Source organism: Hordeum vulgare, chromosome 5H (assembly GCF_904849725.1).
Source record: "Hordeum vulgare subsp. vulgare chromosome 5H, MorexV3_pseudomolecules_assembly, whole genome shotgun sequence".
Lineage (NCBI taxonomy): Eukaryota > Viridiplantae > Streptophyta > Magnoliopsida > Poales > Poaceae > Hordeum > Hordeum vulgare.
This window is the reverse complement of record NC_058522.1, coordinates 64,683,918-64,702,868: the sequence shown is the minus strand read 5'-3', so window position 1 is coordinate 64,702,868 and position 18,951 is coordinate 64,683,918.

The window sequence follows — 18,951 nt, the reverse complement described above, 5'->3', positions numbered from 1 at the left end:
TCTCCCTGTACCCTTCCCCTTCTTCCCTACCCGACCAGCACCTCTCCCAGTGGGAAATGCCACCGACGAAGAAGAACCCACGGGTGGTGTCGACAGACTGTCGGCCAAGGCTCCACGGAGAGATAGGGGTGGAAGGGAAGTACCACCCCTCGTGCGGGGCGGCTGGGAAGAACCCGTCGAGCGATCTGGACCAGCGCCCACCATCTTTCCACACCTGGTGACCTACCATGATAAAGATTAAAAGAAATTAGTACAACATAAAAAATTGAACAACTGACATGAATAATAATATGTACATGAATAATAAATATTAAAATATATATAATTTAAGTTGTGAATCTTACAAACTAATAATCATCATCAATAAATGCATCATCATCATCACTATCACGCATGTCTTCATGAATGACGTGCTCGTCGGGTTCAACGGCGTGAAGTTGTGAAAGGCCTTCCTTTAATCATTGAAGCATTGACAGGTCATCCGCATCAGTAACCTCTACGAGTTCCAGGTCTTCTGGTTCCGGCTCAGGGCTGGAGTTGGATTCATTGTCGCTGTCTACTTCCATGTTCTTGGGTGAAGCACGGAGGTTCTTGAAACGTTTCTTGGAAAGACGTGATTCTTGGAAGAATTCTCCATCATATGTGTCTGGGTTAATGTGAGGTTCATAATCCTGTTCATTTGGGAGAGGTGGTCTGACATGTGGCGGCACTTCATAAACAACATACCAACCTTCCAGATTCTTATCCGTTTGGCAAGCCCACGGTAGATAGAAAACTTGGGTCGCCTGTTGAGCCGTAATATAGACATCGGGAACATCTAAATGGGTGTTTGGATTGATTTCGACAAGTCCTATATGTTCATGAGTTTTCTAGTCTTTTTCGGCTGGAACCAATAACATTTGAAGACTACGACGTTCGGTGGGTTTTCACCATAGAATTGAAGTTCATAAATTGCTTCAACTCTTCCATAATACTCGATAACACCTTCGCCGATAGCAGAGACACCACAATTTGTAGATTTCCGGTCGGGCATTGATAGCTCTTTGCCAAAGGTACGAAAGACATACCTGTTGATGTTGTATTTCTCAAATGAACGGACCTTATAGTCAAAACCATTAGCGACTTGTCTCAATTCGGCGTCCATAGACTCTGAATTAACCTACAAGTTTAATACGAAACGGTTGTTGCATTAGCCGCAAGTTAGACCAAGAATGAAATGGTCCATTATTGATAATTACCGTTTGTTTGAACCAAGAGATGAAACCGGGATAGCCGCCTCCTATCTTTGACAGAAGCTCATACTCTTCGACGGAATCATTTTCGATCACCGCTCCATCCGAGAATTTGACGACGTAATGGCTGTTTGAAATATCCGGGAATAAGAGCAGCTCAAATGAATTAGAAGTTACGGGAAAATGTGTCGAGAACTCACTTGATGTACGGCCGCACTTCTGTTAGGTTGTTGAAGATATACAACAAAATGTGCCGCCATTCTTTGACATCCAACGTTATTGGTTTCGAAGCACCGGCTGGTGCGAGCTTCCCTTTGAATAGGCTGAGGTTGGACCCACCTTTTTAGGGTCTGCATCAGTGTGCCGAGGCTTCGGATTATGCAAATGATGATTTTTGGCTTCGTAGTGTGCTGTCACAAAGTTTGCCACCTCCTCAGTAATGAATGCCTCAGCCATCGATGCTTCAATTCTACGCTTATTTTTACATTTAGCTCGAAGGGTCTTCTGCATCCTCTCAGTTGCATAGCACCAACGATCTTGCACGGGCCCACCCAATCTTGCCTCGGTCGGTAGATGTAAAATCAAATTCTGCATTAGATTAAAGAAGCCCGGTGGAAAGATCTTCTCTAACTTGTACAACAACTCCGGTGCAAACTCCTCCATGTCTTCTACCACGCCAGGCGACAATTCTTTCGCACAAAGAACACAGAAGAAATATCTCAGCTCCGCCAGTACTAGCCATTCATCCTCAGGAATAAAGCCACGTAACATCACCGGCATTACCCGCTCTAGCCATATGTGCCAATCATGACTCTTGAGACCAAAGATTTTTAATTTTTCAAGACTCGCTCCCCTCTTTAGATTCGCTGCATACCCATCGGGGAACATCAAGTGCATTTTGACCCACAAGATAATTTCCCTCATAGCTGGCCTTCCAAGATTGAACCAGGCCTTTGGCTTCGACCACTTCTGCTTTCCTTTGCCTTCTCGCATGTTTTGTAATGGTCTATGCATAGTGTCTCTTGATCGACTCTATCCTTAATATTATCCTTTGTCTTCCCATCTATGTGGAACAATGTACCAAAAATATCCTCTCCGATATTGTTTTCAGTGTGCATCATGTCGATATTGTGTGGAAGAAGGAGGTCTTTGAAGTAAGGCAGATCCCAGAAGCATGGCTTGTGACTCCAAGCGTGTTTTGAATTATACCCCTTGAAATACCTTGGACGCTCTGGATCAGGCTCGAGGGTGTTTAACTGATCCAGGATCTGTTGGCCTGTGAACGTAGGTGGTGCCAAGTTTTTGACAACTTTACCTTTCGTAAAGTTCTTCTTGTCTTTTCTGAACTGATGGTCAGGATCCAGGAACTGTCTATGCAAGTCAAAGCAAGAATACTTCCGACCCTCCTGCAACCAATGAAACTGAAGAGCTGCCTTGCATTGGGGGCACGGGAACCTTCCATGCACACACCATCCAGAGAATAGCGCATACGCTGGCAAGTCATGCATAGAGTACATGTACCACACATGCATTTTGAAGTTTTCTTTTCTAGCGGCATCGTATGTCTTGACCCCATTATCCCAAGCTTATTCCAATTCATCCTTAAGCGGTTGCAGGTACACATTCATATTCTTCCCCGGATAATTGGGCCCTGGAATTATCAACGTCAGAAATATGTTCTTTCTTTGCATAATCTGCCGGGGGGGGAGATTGAGTGGAATGACAAATACAGGCCAACAACTGTATTGGGTTGTCGTCATGCCGAAGGGATTAAAACCATCCGTGGCGGTGCAGACTCGAGGATTCCTTGGATCTGCCGCTTTATCCTGATGCAATCCATCGAAATGTTTCCACACTTCCCCATCCGATTTGTGTACCATCATCTTATTCCCATCCGCATCTAGTTCGGTTCTTTTGCCCAATTTGTGCCATGTCATCTGTCTGGTTGTCTCTTCGACCATGAAAAGACGTTGAAGTCTTGGTACGATTGGCATATAGCGAAGAACACTAACTGCGATTTTGGTCTGCCTCTTCTCACCCACACCGTTGTCTACCATAAGATACCTGCAAGACTCGCAATTGGGACAATAGTCCAAGTGTGCATACTCCTTCCTAAATAAGACACATCCTTTCTCACATGCATCAATCTTCTCATAGGGCATCTTAAGTACACAAAGTATTTTGTCCGACTGGTAGAGGTTTGCAGGCATGACATGGCCTTTGGGTAGGAAACGTCCAAATAGTGTCATCATCGCATCATAGCATTCTCTTCCCAAGTTGAACTCAGCCTTCAGAGCCATTACTTGTGCAATTGCATCCAGCTGACAGAGCTCAGTGTGCTCATGGAGAGGACGTTTTGAAGACTCCAACCTTTCATAAAAGGCCTTTGCAGATTCCTCCATCTCATCTTCCAAATCCCGAGCATCATCAAAGTCTTGCACCATGTCTTCGATCCCGGTACCATGCTCGTCCGTGCAACGACGGACCACCTTAGCTCTTGTGCGTTGTATAGACTCACCATGAAATGTCCACACCGTATAATTAGGCTTAAAACCCCAGCTCTGCAGGTGTTTAATCATTACAGCCTGTGTCGTCTTTTTATAGTTGTCGCAACCAGGACAGGGGCAATAGTTTCTTTCCTGGCCATTTGCGAATGCGTCTTCCACAAATTCCTTTGTTTTTACAAACCATTCTTTCGTCATCTCTTTCTGACTAGGGTGATCGGTATACATCCATGCACGATCACTCATCTTGCGTAGCTACTAAAGATAGAAGAAGTATATTTATGTATAATTTAGCATTTATATTCATCGGTTAATCCGGTTCGCCATTTTTATTACGTTCAGGCAACCTACACGCTAATAGGTAAAGATAGGTCCTAATCCCACCCGAGTATGTGTAGATTGGGTTCGTTTTCCCATGCTCTGCTCCGGATGCAATACAAAATTTCGGCAGGTACTCCCGGTTGTTCTCCTGATACACGTCTCCGCAATAAACAGAGAGGATGTGCATCCGGAGAACAACAGGGAGGCACTGACGAAATTCCGCATCGGATCCAGAGCACAGCATACGGGAAAACGAACCCAATCTACACATACTCGGGCTGTCCATGGATAATGTTGGACAATCCGAAAGGATGGCGGTTATAAATATGCAAAGACATGCATATTTATAGATGTCGCCCTTTCGAACGGGAGACGCATACTGGTCACGCACACTCATGATTGAATAAACCTATATATAGATAGCAAGTTTCATCGGCACGAAGACCGGGACAGAGCAAATTAAGGGGATAGGAGGAGAAGTCATTTGTGCTCACCAACAAACGTAGGGGCGGAGCTCGTCCAACGCACGTGGAGGTCGTCGAACAACTGCACATTGAAATTCACCCGATCAACACAAATATGATGTTTTTATAAGATAATCAAAAAATATGTGACCTAAATCTTATTTTCTTTTTTCTTTTTTCCTCTTATTCTTCTTCTTCTTCTTCTTCTTCTTCTTCTTATTTTCTTTTTTCTTTTTTCCTCTTATTCTTCTTCTCCTTCTTCTTATTTTCTTCTCCTCTTCTTCTTCTTCTTCTTCTTCTTCTTCTTCTTCTTCTTATTTTCTTTTTTATTTTTTCCTCTTATTCTTCTTCTCCTTCTTCTTCTTTTCTTCTTGTCTTCTTCTTCTTCTTCTTCTTCTTCTTCTTCTTCTTCTTATTCTTCTTCTTCTTCTTCTTCTTCTTCTTCTTATTTTCTTTTTTCTTTTTTCCTATTATTCTTCTTCTCCTTCTTCTTGTTTTCTTCTTCTCTTCTTCTTCTTCTTCTTCTTCTTCTTATTATTATTATTTTATTTTTTCCTCTTATTCTTCTCTTCCTCTCCTAGTTTTCTTCTTCTTCTTCTTCTTCTTCTTTCTTCTCCTTCCCTTCCTTTTCCTTCTTCTTCTTATTTTTTTCTTCTCCTTTCTCCTTCTTCTTCTTCTTCTTTCTCCTTCTTCTTCTTCTCCTTCTTCTTTCTTCTCCTTCCCTTCCTTTTCCATCTTCGTCTTCTTCTTCTTCTTCTTCTTCTTCTCCTTCCCTTCCTTTTCCTTCTTCTTCTTCTTCTTTCTTCTCCTTCCCTTCCTTTTCCTTCTTCTTCTTATTTTTTTCTTCTCCTTTCTCCTTCTTCTTCTTCTCCTTTCTCCTTCTTCTTCTTCTCCTTTCTCCTTCTTCTTCTTCTCCTTTTCTCCTTTACTAAACAGGAAACTAACCTAACTAAGGCCCTGTTTGATAGCTTAGTATTTTCTAAGTATTATGAGAATACCACAGTTTTTCTAATATTTACAGTTTTGATTACTATGAGCTGTTTGGCTACCCAAAAAAACTATGGTATTAATACTACAGTATCTCGAAAACCATGGTATTTTCTCAGTATTTAAAAAAGAACCCCTGACCTCTTGTTTAAAACTGAGCCACTGGAAAAGTGAATCCACTCCATGCATGGAGCAAGGTGCCAAGGCCGTTGTTCTTTCCTATCTAATTGTGCGTCCGGTTTATTAGTACCTTCTGTTTGGCGATTTTACTTTCCATTAGGATCCTCCAATTATGATTTGACTCAAACAAAACATCCAAAAGTGAGGCTGGCTCCTAGTCCAGTACATGATTAAAATTGACATGGCAGGCTGGAGGTAGAGAACTAGCGAAGTCCGTGGTAGCTAGTTGTTAGCTAGCGTAAAAAACGGGTGTGTTTGCAACAATTAATGGCTAGTCAGCAATTTTCACGTCGATGCATAGGGTAGAAACCAAACAGGTCCTCTGTATCATTGATACTCTAAAATACTCTGATATTTAAAAACCATGATATCTTATACCAACGGGTTAAAATACTGTAGTTTACCGTTACACCGATATTTACAATACTTTGTTGTCAAATGCAACCTAAACCTAAACTGAAACTGAACCTAAACTAAACTAATTTAACAACCTAACTAACTAGCCTAACTAACCTAATAAACTAAAAAACTAACCTAACTAATTTAACATAAATAAAAATAAGGAAAAACAAAAAAAATGGGGGGACTCACCGGCGGGGGCGGCTGGGGCGTCGGGGCTGCGAAGAGGACGGGTGCGACGGGGCAGTGGGGCGTCGCCGGGGGCATTGCGGCAGCGGGGGGCAGTGGTGGCGGCGGGGCGGCTGTGGAGGCGACAGGGGCGGCGGCGCGACGGTGGTGGCAGCGGCAGCGGGGGCGAGGTGGGGAGAGAGAGAGAGGGGCGGCGGCGGGGGCGAGAGGGGCAACAGGGGCGACAGTGGGGGCGGCGGGGGCGACAGGGGCGGCGACGCGACGGGGGCGGGGGCGCGACGGTGGTGGCGGTGGCCGTTAGAGAGAGAGAGGGGCGCGCGGGGTGGGGAGAGAGAGAGCGGCGCGCGGGGTCGGGGGAGAGAGAGGGGCGCGCGGGGTGACCGTTAGAGAGAAAGAGAGGGGTGGGGTGGGGGGGGGGGGGAAGGAGCCGTTAATGGTGTTAGAGGATTGTCGTCTGCCTCCGGACTCTTTGCCGTCCGCTAGCAGACGGCAAAGGTCCGACTCCAGTTTGACCTAGCCACCCCGTGGTCAGGTGGGCCTATCTATATCTTTGTCGTCTGCCTCTGGACTCTTTGTCGTCCGCTAGCAGACGACAAAGAAGTGACAGATGGCAAAAAGGTTGTATGCCATCAGCCTGTGCTTTGCCGTCTGTTTTGCTGAAGCTGACGGCAAAGACACTCTTTGGCATCAGCTAGCAGACGGCAAAGACTAGGCAGATGAAAAAAAACTATTTTCCAGTAGTGAAGGGGCAATATAAAGTGACGTTCCTTTGCATTGAGGGATTGCGCATCCAACTATAAAAACACATGAGAACCTCTTCTTCCCTTTGCGAAGGGCCTATTTGTTACCTTTAGTTTCTAGCACTTACCTTTATGTAAGAGTCGTCGTGATCTTCACCATTTCCTTTATTTCGCCTTTATCTTTTGGCAAGCATCATGTGTTGGGGAATGATCCATACAAATATATCCACTCGGATGTGGGTGATCATGAGTTATTATTGTTGACATTACCCTTGAGGTAAATAGTTGGGAGGCAAAACTATAAGCCTCTATCTTTCTCTGTGTCCGATTGAAGTTTTGGCCTCATAGGTACCACGTGAGTGTTAGCAATTATGAAAGACTATAAGATGATTGAGTATGTGGATTTGCTTTACAAGCTCTTATATTGACACTTCCCTATGTTGCGATAAATTGGAATTGCTTGAATGACTGAAATCATAGTTTGTTAGTTCTCATTAGAGTTCTTGATTCATACTTTACCTTGTGAATGAATTGTTACTCTAGCATAAGAAATTCTATGTCAATAAGTGTTGTTGTTCTAAAGATAACAATGATGCCTTCATGTCCGTATTTTATTTTATCGACACCTCTGTCTCTAAACATGTGGGTATATTTATCGATCTCGGTTTTCGCTTGAGGACAAGCGAGATCTAAGCTTGGGGGAGTTGATACGTCTATTTTGCATCATGCTTTTATATCGATATTTATTGCATTATGGGCTGTTAATACACATTATGGTACAATACTTATCCCTTTTCTCTCTTATTTTACAAGGTTTACATGAAGAGGGAGAATGCGGGCAGCTGGAATTTTGGACTAGAAAAGGAGCAATTATGAGAGACCTATTCTGCCCAACTCCAAAAGTCCTGAAGAGTTACAGAGAATTTTTTGGAATATATAAAAAATATTGGGCGGAAGAAATACCAGAGGGGACCCACCAGGAGGTCACAAGCCAAGGGGGCGCGACCTACCCCCCTAGCAGTGCCCTACAGTCTTGTGGGCCCCCTGGCAGGCCTCCAGTGCCCATCTTGTGCTATATGAACGGTTTTGACCTGAAAAAATCATATCAGAGCTTTCAGGACGAAGTGCCACCATGTCGAGGCAGAACTTTGACAGAACCAATCCAGAGCTCCGGCGGAGCTATTGCGCAGGGGAAAACTCCCCCCCCCCCCCCGAGGGGGAAATCGAAGCCATCGTCATCAGCAATGATCATCTCATCGATAAGGGGTCAATCTCCATCAACATCTTCATTAGCACCATCTCCTTTCCAAACCCTAGTTCATCTCTTGTATCTGATCTTTGTCTCAAACCTCAGATTGGTACCTAGGGGTTGCTAGTAGTGTTGATTACTCCTTGTAGTTGATGCTAGTTGGTTTACTTGGTGGGATATCATATGTTCAGATCCATAATGATTATTAATACTCCTCTTATTAGGAACATGAATATGCTTTGTGAGTAGTTACGTTTGTTCCTGAGGACATAGGATAAGTCTGGCTATAAGTTATCTTGTGAATTTGGTATTCGTTCGATAATTTGATGAGATGTATGTTGTCTCTCCTCTAGTGGTGTCATGTGAACGTTGACTAAATAACACTTCACCATTATTTGGTCCTAGGATAAGGCATTGGGAAGTAATAAGTATATGATGGGTTGCTAGAGTGACATAAGCTTAAACCCTAGTTTATGCGTTGCTTCGTAAAATGCTGATTTGGATCCATATGTTTTATGCTATGGTTGGATTTATCTTAATTCTTCTTTTGTAGTTGCGGATGCTTGTGATAGAGGTTAATCATAAGTGGGATGTTTGTCCAAGTAAGGGTAGCACCCAAGCACCAGCCCACCCACATGTCAAATTATCAAAGTAACGAACCCGAATCATATGAGCATGATGAAAACTAGCTTGACAAAATTTCCCATGTGTCCTCGGGAGCGCTTTGCTTTATACAAGAGTTTGTACATGCTTGTCCTTTGCTAAAAAATTATTGGGCCACCTTGCTTCATCTTTGTTAGAATTGTTACTTGCTACCCGTTACAAATTACCTTATCACAAAACTATTTGTTACTGATAATTTCAGTGCTTGCAGAGAATACCTTACTGAAAACCTCTTGTCATTTATTTATGCTCCTTGTTGGGTTTGACACTCTTACTTATCGAAAGGACTACGATAGATCCCCTATACTTGTGGGTCATCACACATGCAGTGTTGATAGCTTCGGCCCAATAGTTATACAGAGATTTAAATTCCGCCATCATGGTTCTTGCTGCATCCATCAACGTCCAGTTCTTCCTTTCCACCACACCATTTTGTTGAGGAGTGTAAGTTACAGAATATTGATGCTTGATCCCTTCATCACTCAGAAATTCATTTAGGGTGTAATTCTTGAACTCGGTGCCATTGTCACTTCTAATCATCAATATCTTTGCATTATGTTGGCGTTGAGCTTCATTTCCAAAGTCGATGACGGTTTGTTAAGTCTCACTCTTTCTCTTGAAAAAGTATACCCAGATATATCTCGAGTAATCATCCAATATCACCAAGCAATACTTTATTCTCCCAAGACGATCATAGGATGGAGGACTAAAGAGATCCATGAGGAGGAGCTCCAAGGTTCTTTTAGTGTAGATGATAGTTGTGGGGCGATGAGGTGTCTCATGAACCTTTCCTTCAATACACACACTACAAGCACGATCTCTGGCAAAACACACATTTGTTAGTCCAAGAACGTGATCCCCTTTGAGAACACTTTTCAAGATCTCACATTTACATGGGCTAGCAGGCGATGCCAAATCCATCCCACATCAACTTTAGCCATTAGGCAAGTCGCAATCTTTGTGGGTTGCTCCGAAAAGTTAACCACATAAAGACCGTTCTCGACATTTCCAACACATGCTACTTTAAGAGTATTGCTCCACAAAAGGGCCATATATTCCATTCCAAATAAGGTACTAAAACCCATAAGTGCAAGTTGATGAACATAAAGTAAATTGTATACGAGGGTCCCAACAAGCATAACGTTTTCAATTGTATGTTCCGGAGAAATTACCACCTTGCCAAGACCCAATACCTTTGAAATCACATCATCACCAAAGGAGACTTGGGTAGCAATGGATGGGTCGGGATGAACATTCACCACCAAGTTCTTGCTTCCAGTCATGTGATTTGTTGCTCCACTATCAAGTAACCAGGACACCCTAGCGGAAGCATACTCCTGCATAAGATCAATGCTTGGATTTAGGTACCCATTATTTAATGGATCCTCTCAGGTTAGTAACAAGGGTCTCAGGAACCCAAATAGACCATTCAATGTACTCATCGTAGGAACCAACAAACTTAGCAAAAACATTCCCATCACTAGCACGACACAAAACATAAGAGTGGTTAAAGTTGTCGGCTGTGTTGGGTAGAGGGGTATTGCCCTTTATGGCATTACCACCCTTATCTTGGTCCTTTTACTTATCATGAGTACCCTCCCCAGATTTAACAAAGGTTTCCATAAGCTGGGGATGTTGCTTGGTCTTCTTCTTGTTTTTGTTCTTCTTGGACTTGGGTACAAACCCAACTCCTTCCTTTGCAACCACTTCCTTTTGACTGCGCAAAAGGTCATTAAGATTCTTTTCACCTTGGATGCATGTCACAAGGCCTTTCTCAAGCTGCTCTTTTAATTTGGAGTTCTCCTATACAAGATGTGCATGCTCACAACAGGGGTTAGTAACATGGACATTATCAATTAAAACAAATGGAGAGGAAGTGGCTATTTCCTTAGTGAGTTTCACTTGGAGTTGATCATGAGACTTTTAAAGAGACACGATCACTCTTCAAGGCCTTGTGAGCCATGTCAAGTGTTGCAGTCTCTTTCTTGTGTCTAACATGATCAATCCCAAGTGCACTCTTTTCGAATTGTAGCACACAGGTAAGAGCTAGAGCATGATCAAGATCTTCCTTTAACTTAGCAAGGTCATCTTTATGTGACTCCTCAAGAGTCAAATGAAGTCCTTGCTCTTTTTCAAGAGCAATAGAAATGTCTGCAATTTCATCCTCATAGTCACGACTATGACCTTGTAATGTAGAGATAGTTTCTTTGTGCAATTCAGTGAGGTCATTAGCCTCTTTGAGTTGTTACAAGAGAGGAACAAAATGCTTCCTGGATTTACCCTTGAGTTTTCTCATGAATTAACCAAAGTAGTTTTCCTCCTCCTCTACGTCTTCCTTTTCATCTCGCTATCCATGGTAGCATAAATGCCAGCTTTGATGTTGGTAGTTTGAGCATTATAGGTTAACATGTTGGATGCCTTGGCCATTAGGCACTTGGCAATGTGGTTCTCGTTGGGGGACTTGAAGAGAGACACCTTTCTTGGAGAAGAGGATGCAATGACCACCATGTCCATTCCCATAGCTTCACCACTTGTCTCATCGTCATCATCCTCATCGGAGAGGTACTCTTCTTGAGCCACAAACACCTTATGGGGCATCTTCTTGGGGAAGGTGTTCTTGTTTGGGAAGGACTTGGTCTTGTCTTTGCGAATGAGCTTACCACCATTGTCTTCCCGCTGCTCATAGCAACAATCTGCCACAAAGTGACTCACATTTCCACAATTATTGCAAGTTCTCATGTGTTGCTTTCCATTGGATCCATTTGAGTTGTTCTTGGAGAAGTTGGGCCTTGAACTTTTCTTGTTGCCCCAAAACTTCCTAGATGCAAGAGCCATGTGCTCGTGGTAAGCAAACTTGGTGTCTTCAGGACAAGTTTCTTCTTCGTCTTCCTCATCCTGCTCCAAAGCAGCCTTGGACCTCAAAGCAAGGCTTGGGGAGTCTTTTCTTGACTGATGAACTCTGGCTAGAGCATTGTCAGCGGTCTTGTTCAAAATGTTCATGGCAATAAACTCATCCAACACATCACTTGAGGACAAGGAATGAAAGTCCGGCCTTTGACGGATGACAGAGGACATGGACTTGTTGAAAGGCATGATGGCCACTTATGCTTAATCCTAGTGTGATCCACATCTTTGCTTCCATGATCTTGAACAGCAAGAGCGAGAGTTGTAACTCTTCGATAAAGTCCACGAGGGTCCTCATCCTCAATCATGGCAAATTCATCGGCCTCATCAAGAACCACTTCATAGTTGGGCCGTTGAATGGTAGAGCATCCCTTGTACATGGAGATGATGTGCTCCCAACAATATTTAGCACGAGTTAAGGTACGCAAGTGAGGAAGGTATTCAACAAGTACTGTTGCTTGAAGAATGAACAAGGGAGAGTAATTGAGCTGATTGTCGACCTGTTCTCTTGGCGTGAGGTTTCTTGGATCATGCGGGTAGGACCCCTTCCCAATGATTATCCAAAGTTGTGTTGAGCTTTGGTTCAAATGAGACTTGATGCGGAAAACCTAGTTAGTGAAATCATTCTTAACAAGCTTTGGTGGAGGACCTCGATTAATAATATGCAGTGGATGGCCCGATCCTCCATAGACCATGTGAGGAGGAACTGAGGCAAAGGTATTTGTCCCACTCATTCCTTGAGGCATTTTATCCTTTAACTACTAGCATTTTCCTTTTTGGAATTTCCCGCCGTATCCGAAATTGTGGGATTAGCCATCAACAACGGGTTTGTAGGCGGTTTGTAAATATCAAGGAAATCGTTAAGCATGTTCTTGACTTCGATAGACACTAAGGATTTAAATGTGGACATGACCTCATTGAATTTCTCTCGGGTGACCGGGTTTGGAGCAGCTCCCTCGAGCAGCTCTCCAACCCAGTCCCCGTCGTCAACCATACTCTTTGGGTGGTGAAACCATAAATAAAGAGACGAGGCTCTGATACCAACTGAAAGGATTGATATGGTTGACTAGAGGGGGTGAATAGGCAACTAACAAATTTTAAGCTTTTCTTTAATCAAATTAGGTTTAGCAACAAATAGGTTGTCTAGATATGAAACTAGGTGAGCAACCTATATGATGCTAACAACAATAATAATATGCAAGAAGTGAATACAAGTAAAGGTAAGAAATAACCACAAGTGGAACCGATGAAGACGAGTATGTGTTCCCGAAGTTCCTTCCCTTTGAGTGGTGTCGAGGCACAATGCTCCTCAAGATGCCAGTAAGGCCACTGTATTCTCCTCACGCCCTCACACAATGTGAAGTGTCGTGATTCCACTAAGTGGTGCCCTTGAAGGTGGCAACTGGACCTTTACAAACAAGGTTGGGGCTCTCTCCACAACTCAATTGGAGGGTCCCAACAAAACCACGGTGCTTCACCACAATGGAATGAGGCTCCAAGGTGACCTCTTCCGTCTAGGGTTCTCAAACACCCAAGAGTAACAAAATCCACACAAGAACTTGGGGGAATCAATTTTCCTTTGGTGGAAGTGTAGATCTAGGTCTCGTCCTTCAATCCCTAGCAAGACAACAAGTTTGGGTCACTAGGGAGAGAGATCGGGCAAGAAAGCATGAGTGCATCAATGGTGGAGAGAGAGAGGTAAGAGATAAGAGGGGGGAGGAATAAACCCCTCCTTATATAGGGCGCCCAATTTCAAACTGTTATAGCTGTTTTTACACGGTGGCGGTACAACCGGTTGCCAGGGGGTAGGATTGAAAGTATGTCTAGAGGGGGGGGGCGATTAGACTACTTGACAAGATTTTTTTTTGCCTTTTCCCAATTTTACTTGAGAGGCAACTAAGACAGTTATGAAAAGTCAAATACACCCAACACATGTAGTTCTAACAGTATATCAGTGGAAAGTAAACATGCAAGTGTAAATAGAGGAGTAGGGAAGGGAGATCAAACACATAAGGTTGACACGACTATTTTTGGCATGGTTCCGATAGGTGGCTATATCGTACGTCCATGTTAGTGGAGACTTCAACCCACGGAGGGTAACGGCTGCGAGAGTCCACAGAGGGCTCCACCCATGGAGGGTCCACAAAGAAGCGGCCTTGTATATCCCACCACGGCTTCCATCCACGGAAGACTAGCCTTACTCACGGTAGATCTTCATGAAGTAGGCGATCTGCTTGCCCTTACAAACATCTTGGTTCAACTCCACAACACGAAGTAGGAGGCTCCCAAGCGACACCTAACCAATCTAGGAGGCACCACCGTCCAAAAGATAATAGATGGGTTAGATCAATGAACTCCTTGATCTTGTGCTTCTAAAGATAGTCTCCTCACCACAAATCTCTCTCTCACAGAATATGCATGGGTAAGAGAGGTTGATTTGGTGGAAAGCAGTTTGGGTAGGCTAGAGATCAAGATTCAAGTGACTGGATTGGAATATCTTGGTCTCAACACTTGAGTAGGTGGTTCTCTCTCAAAAAATGGATCTAGAAATGAAGTGTGTGTTCTGAGTGCTTCTCCCACGAATGAGAGGTGGGTGAAGGGGTATATATAGGAAGCAGCCAAAATCGAACCATTACACACAAAAGAGCAAACTCGGTGACACCGAAGTGGACAACTCGGTGGTACAGATTAGCACTAAAGTGGTGAAGTTTTGAATCTCGGTGAAACCGATATATAGAACATGGTGGCAGTGAAAAAGTGACTAATGGTCATATGTCAAAACTCGGTGGCACCGATACTCAAACTCGGAAATTTCGATTTTGTGTATCTTGGCAACAGAATGTTGGTCACACTAAACTTGGTAGCACCGATGCAGTTTCGGTTGCGCCGATTTGGTGGGAATGGCTAGGGTTCTGTCTTAGTTTCAAACTCGGTGGGTACGATGTGGCAATACTGGTTACACCGAATTTGTGTATGTGGAACTTTACAGAGTGGATATATGGGAAAAATGACTGAGTGTTTTGGTGGCTAACTTTGAGCATTTGAGCAATCAGTTCATTTTACTACCTCACCCCCTTTTAATAGTATTGGCTTTCCTATGGACTCAAAAGTGATTTCTCACAAATATAAAATGAAGAGTCTTCTAGCTTGAAGCTTGAGCCAATATTATTTCTTTCTTGCATCCAGGGGCATCTCCACATAAACCTTGAACCATAACATCTTTTGAACTTTTCTGAAATATACTTGCAAAACACATTAGTCCAATGATGCATATGTTATGATCAATTATAAAAACCACCCTAGGGAGAAATTGTGCTTTCAATCTCCCCCTTTTTGGTAATTGATGACAACATATAGATCAAAGCTTCGATAAAAGATATAATCAATGACTAGCATCGACGCTTTGAGAAGTATGTGAAAAGCAAGAGCACCCCCTATATTTGTGCATTATTTAAAATTTGCATTTGAATGCAAATGCACAATTGATTAGGATCATGGGTTAGTCTTCCATGTCACGTACATCTTGGTGGTGCGTAAAAATAATAGCAATGCACATGACACCAACAAGATAAGTGAATGATCATCACAAGGATAACTAAAAGATGATATAGTAGCATCTCACAGGATAAAGCGTATGATCACACACATATATAGGATGAAGTTAGCCTAAAACCAAACTTTTTAAAACCAAACGAGAGCAAATAAAGTCAAAAGCTCTCTCTCACACGAAGTCTATGATCTATACATTTCTCCCCGTGTGGCAACAAGTTACCAAAAAGTTCAAAAGTATAGAACTACTCGTCTCTGTGGGTAGCTGATGATGGAGTCGATAGAACGACGTCTGCAAATACTTCTACTGACGATCTTGGTGCTGGAGAAGTTGATACTGAAGGATCTTGACCTGGAGTTGGTGCCGAAGGTGCTGAAGCTTGTGCTAAAGATGCATGTCTTGTCTCCGGAGCAGGAACATCAACTGACCGGGGCCTGGTGCTGAATTGTGTAGTAGTGGGAGGAGGACACTCATCCTCATCATCATCATCTTCATCTTCATCATTTGAGTGTGGAATCTCAACAGAGTCAACTTCATTTTGAAGCTGTCTGACAATGGTGGTCAACTCAGTTACCTTCATATCCATGTTGTGGAATTTTGTGTCCACAACTCTCTCAAGGCTCTTCTGATTTTGCATGATCTCCTGAATGTAATTCTCCATGCCTTGGACAGTGCTTACTATAAATGCCATTTGCTCACCTTTAGTTCTGAGCTCTAGAACTGGAGGTAGCCTGTTTCTAGCAGCTTCAGCCTCTACTGTCATTCTTGCTGCAACTAAGTTGGGATCATTGCCATGCATCACAACCTCATTATCTTCGAATTCAGGTTGAAGAGGTAGATGGGGACGATCAAGTTGATATGCATGCTTTCCTAGCTTGGCATTGATAAGCATCTGAATGTAAGGTGCATATCCTCAAGATCTATTTTGATCCGTAGCAGTCTTCGGATAGTCTCAACTATCAAGTCCATCACTCTAAATCTGGTATGGGTATCAAGTAGGTGCAACATGTTGATTGAATATCCTATGATCATCTTCTCATCTCCTAACTTAGGCATGAGAGTGTATCATAGTATAGTGTTTGTCCTGGGAATACCAGCTTGTAGAAAATATACTGAGCCAAACTGGTGACTGGCCAAGTACTGATGTGGAATGGCCTTATACATGTTGGCCATGGACTTGTGATTATGCTTAGCATCTTCATCCACATCTACATCTTCTTCTTCCTGCTTGGGAACACCAATGATAGTAGCCTATTCAGCAATTGTAGTATCGTACATGTGTCCATCGGTCATCCGAACTAAAGAGTCATCATAGAAATGAACTGTTGCATAGAATTGCACGATCATCTTGTAATTCCATGGGGTCATCTCCTTCCCAACAAAATCTTTTATGTGATCTAGCATGAAGTTCTCTTGAACATGTGAAAAGAAATTCCCATTCTCCTTGATGTATGCCCAGTCGACATACCTCATATCACTGATAGTAGGACTCTTGTCATACAAGACAGTCTCATAAAAATCTTGTTGTTCCTTAGTGTGAAACCTTGAATCAACAACAATTCTTCTTGTGACAGCATATGGATCAGCAACTCTCCACTTCCTTAATCCAGCATCCTTCCTCTTCTTCATGTCTTCTGCTACAGGATGAGCATCATTGTGGAGTGGAAGGTATGGTCTGAGCTTCCTGAGAACTGGAGCATTCTCATCTCCTTCTTCTTGTACAACATGTGCACTGGATGTAGGGCCTTTGCTCTTTGCAGCTGCAGGTATATCTTTACTGGTCTTCCTGGAATCTACAACCTTCTTTGCTTTTGTAGCAGACTTTGGAGCATACTTCATTGAATCACCCACCAACTTCTTCTTCTTGGGAGGAACTGGGATCTCCTCAGGAGCTTCTTCCTGAGCTTCTTCTCGGTCTTCAAACATAGAAGTCTTTCTACCAACAGGATGGATAATTCTCTTCCCGGGACTCTTCACACCAGCGTTCGTTGCAGGTGCTTCCTTGGCAATAGCTTTGCCCTTCTTCGCATAATCAGGTACTCTCTGATCAGCAGCACTCGCAAACATCTTCCTGACAACTTTCCTTGGAGGAGCCTTAGGAGGGGCTGAAGTTTCTTCTCGCAAAAATTCCGAGTCTTCCTCATCAGAAACTATCCTCCTCCTTTGCCTGGTAACTGCTTGTCACATCCGTGAATCCGTAATAGAGTTTAGCAAGATTGTGCTCATGTCTTCTTCATTGCGTCCAAGTAAATGAAATGAAATCAAAAGCAAAGTAAAGAAAGCAAAAGCAAACCCTAGCAACTCTATATTAAAAAAAATTCAAATTTGGTGGCAAATTAATGAACCCAAAATGGCCATTAGAAAAGTTCATCATTTCTGATAAATGTTGAAAACAAAATATCAGGGGTGACATATATTTTCAAAATGCTTTTGGCATTTTATTTTAAATTTAAAAGTTACTGAAATCAACTATATAATTGATTTCAAATAATCCAAAGTTTCCAAAAATGTTGAAAACTTTATATGTGTTTGGAAATATTCCAAATAGCACCCCAGCATGTTTCAAACTATTTTAGGAATAGTTTGGAGCCAAAAATAAAATGAAACAATGTCAGAAATGCTTTAACAGAAAACAGAAATGGAAAAAATAGAAAAAACCTTACCTGTTGCTCACCCTTGGCCCGACCGAGCTCATGCCTGTCATCTTCCCTGTGCCAGCGAGCAGCAGGAGGTGGCCACCGCTCCCTCCGGCGCGGCCACGCACCTGCGTGCCTACATGGCCGCTGCTTTGCGCTAGCAAGGAGGGGATAAGCCTCCTGTGACCTCCTCACGTGCTCCCCCCCTCCTCATTCGCCCCCTGCTCTCTCCCCTCTCGGCCGCCATTAGAGCCCAAGCCGAGCTGGAGCTCGCCGTCGCTCCAACCTCCCTCCCTCTCACCTGAGCTGCGCAAAAGCATCGCCGTGGTCTCCTGAAGCTCTCCAGCTAGATGCTCAATGCCGAGAACCCCAGAGACGCCGTGACGCCATCGTCTTCAACCTCGAATCCCCGGAGCTCGCCGTCGTCATTCTCCCTCCTTAGACCGTCCCCGAGCCCACTCTCGTTGCCTCTGCACTCCCCGTAAGCCCATTGTGCTTTCCCCCTCATTTTCCCCTTCGATTCCGTGCTCTAGGCCCCGATTCCACCGGAGCCCGACGAGATCCGTCGCGGGAGCTCGTCGCCGGTAATTCTCCGGTGATCGGCTAGTCATTCTAAGGCCACCAGCAGCATCAATGCATCGCGTAGAAGCTCTAGGAGCCCAATCCCACGTGATTTAACGTCGGATTCGATGACTTCATCATAGCCCGAACTTCGGCAGCCGCTGAGCTCGTCGCCGGTGTCATCTCCGGCCATCTTAGCCCCTGTTCTTGGCAAAAATGGAACCGCGCTCGAACAACCGTTCCTCTGGTGCCTTCCGCCTTGCGTTTGGTCGCCGGAATAGAAAACCCGAGGCCGTCCGTCGTTCTGGTTGTCGCCGAAGCCTCGCCGCCGATGGGTTTGACCCCATCGCCGGTGGGGTTGACTCCCCTAAG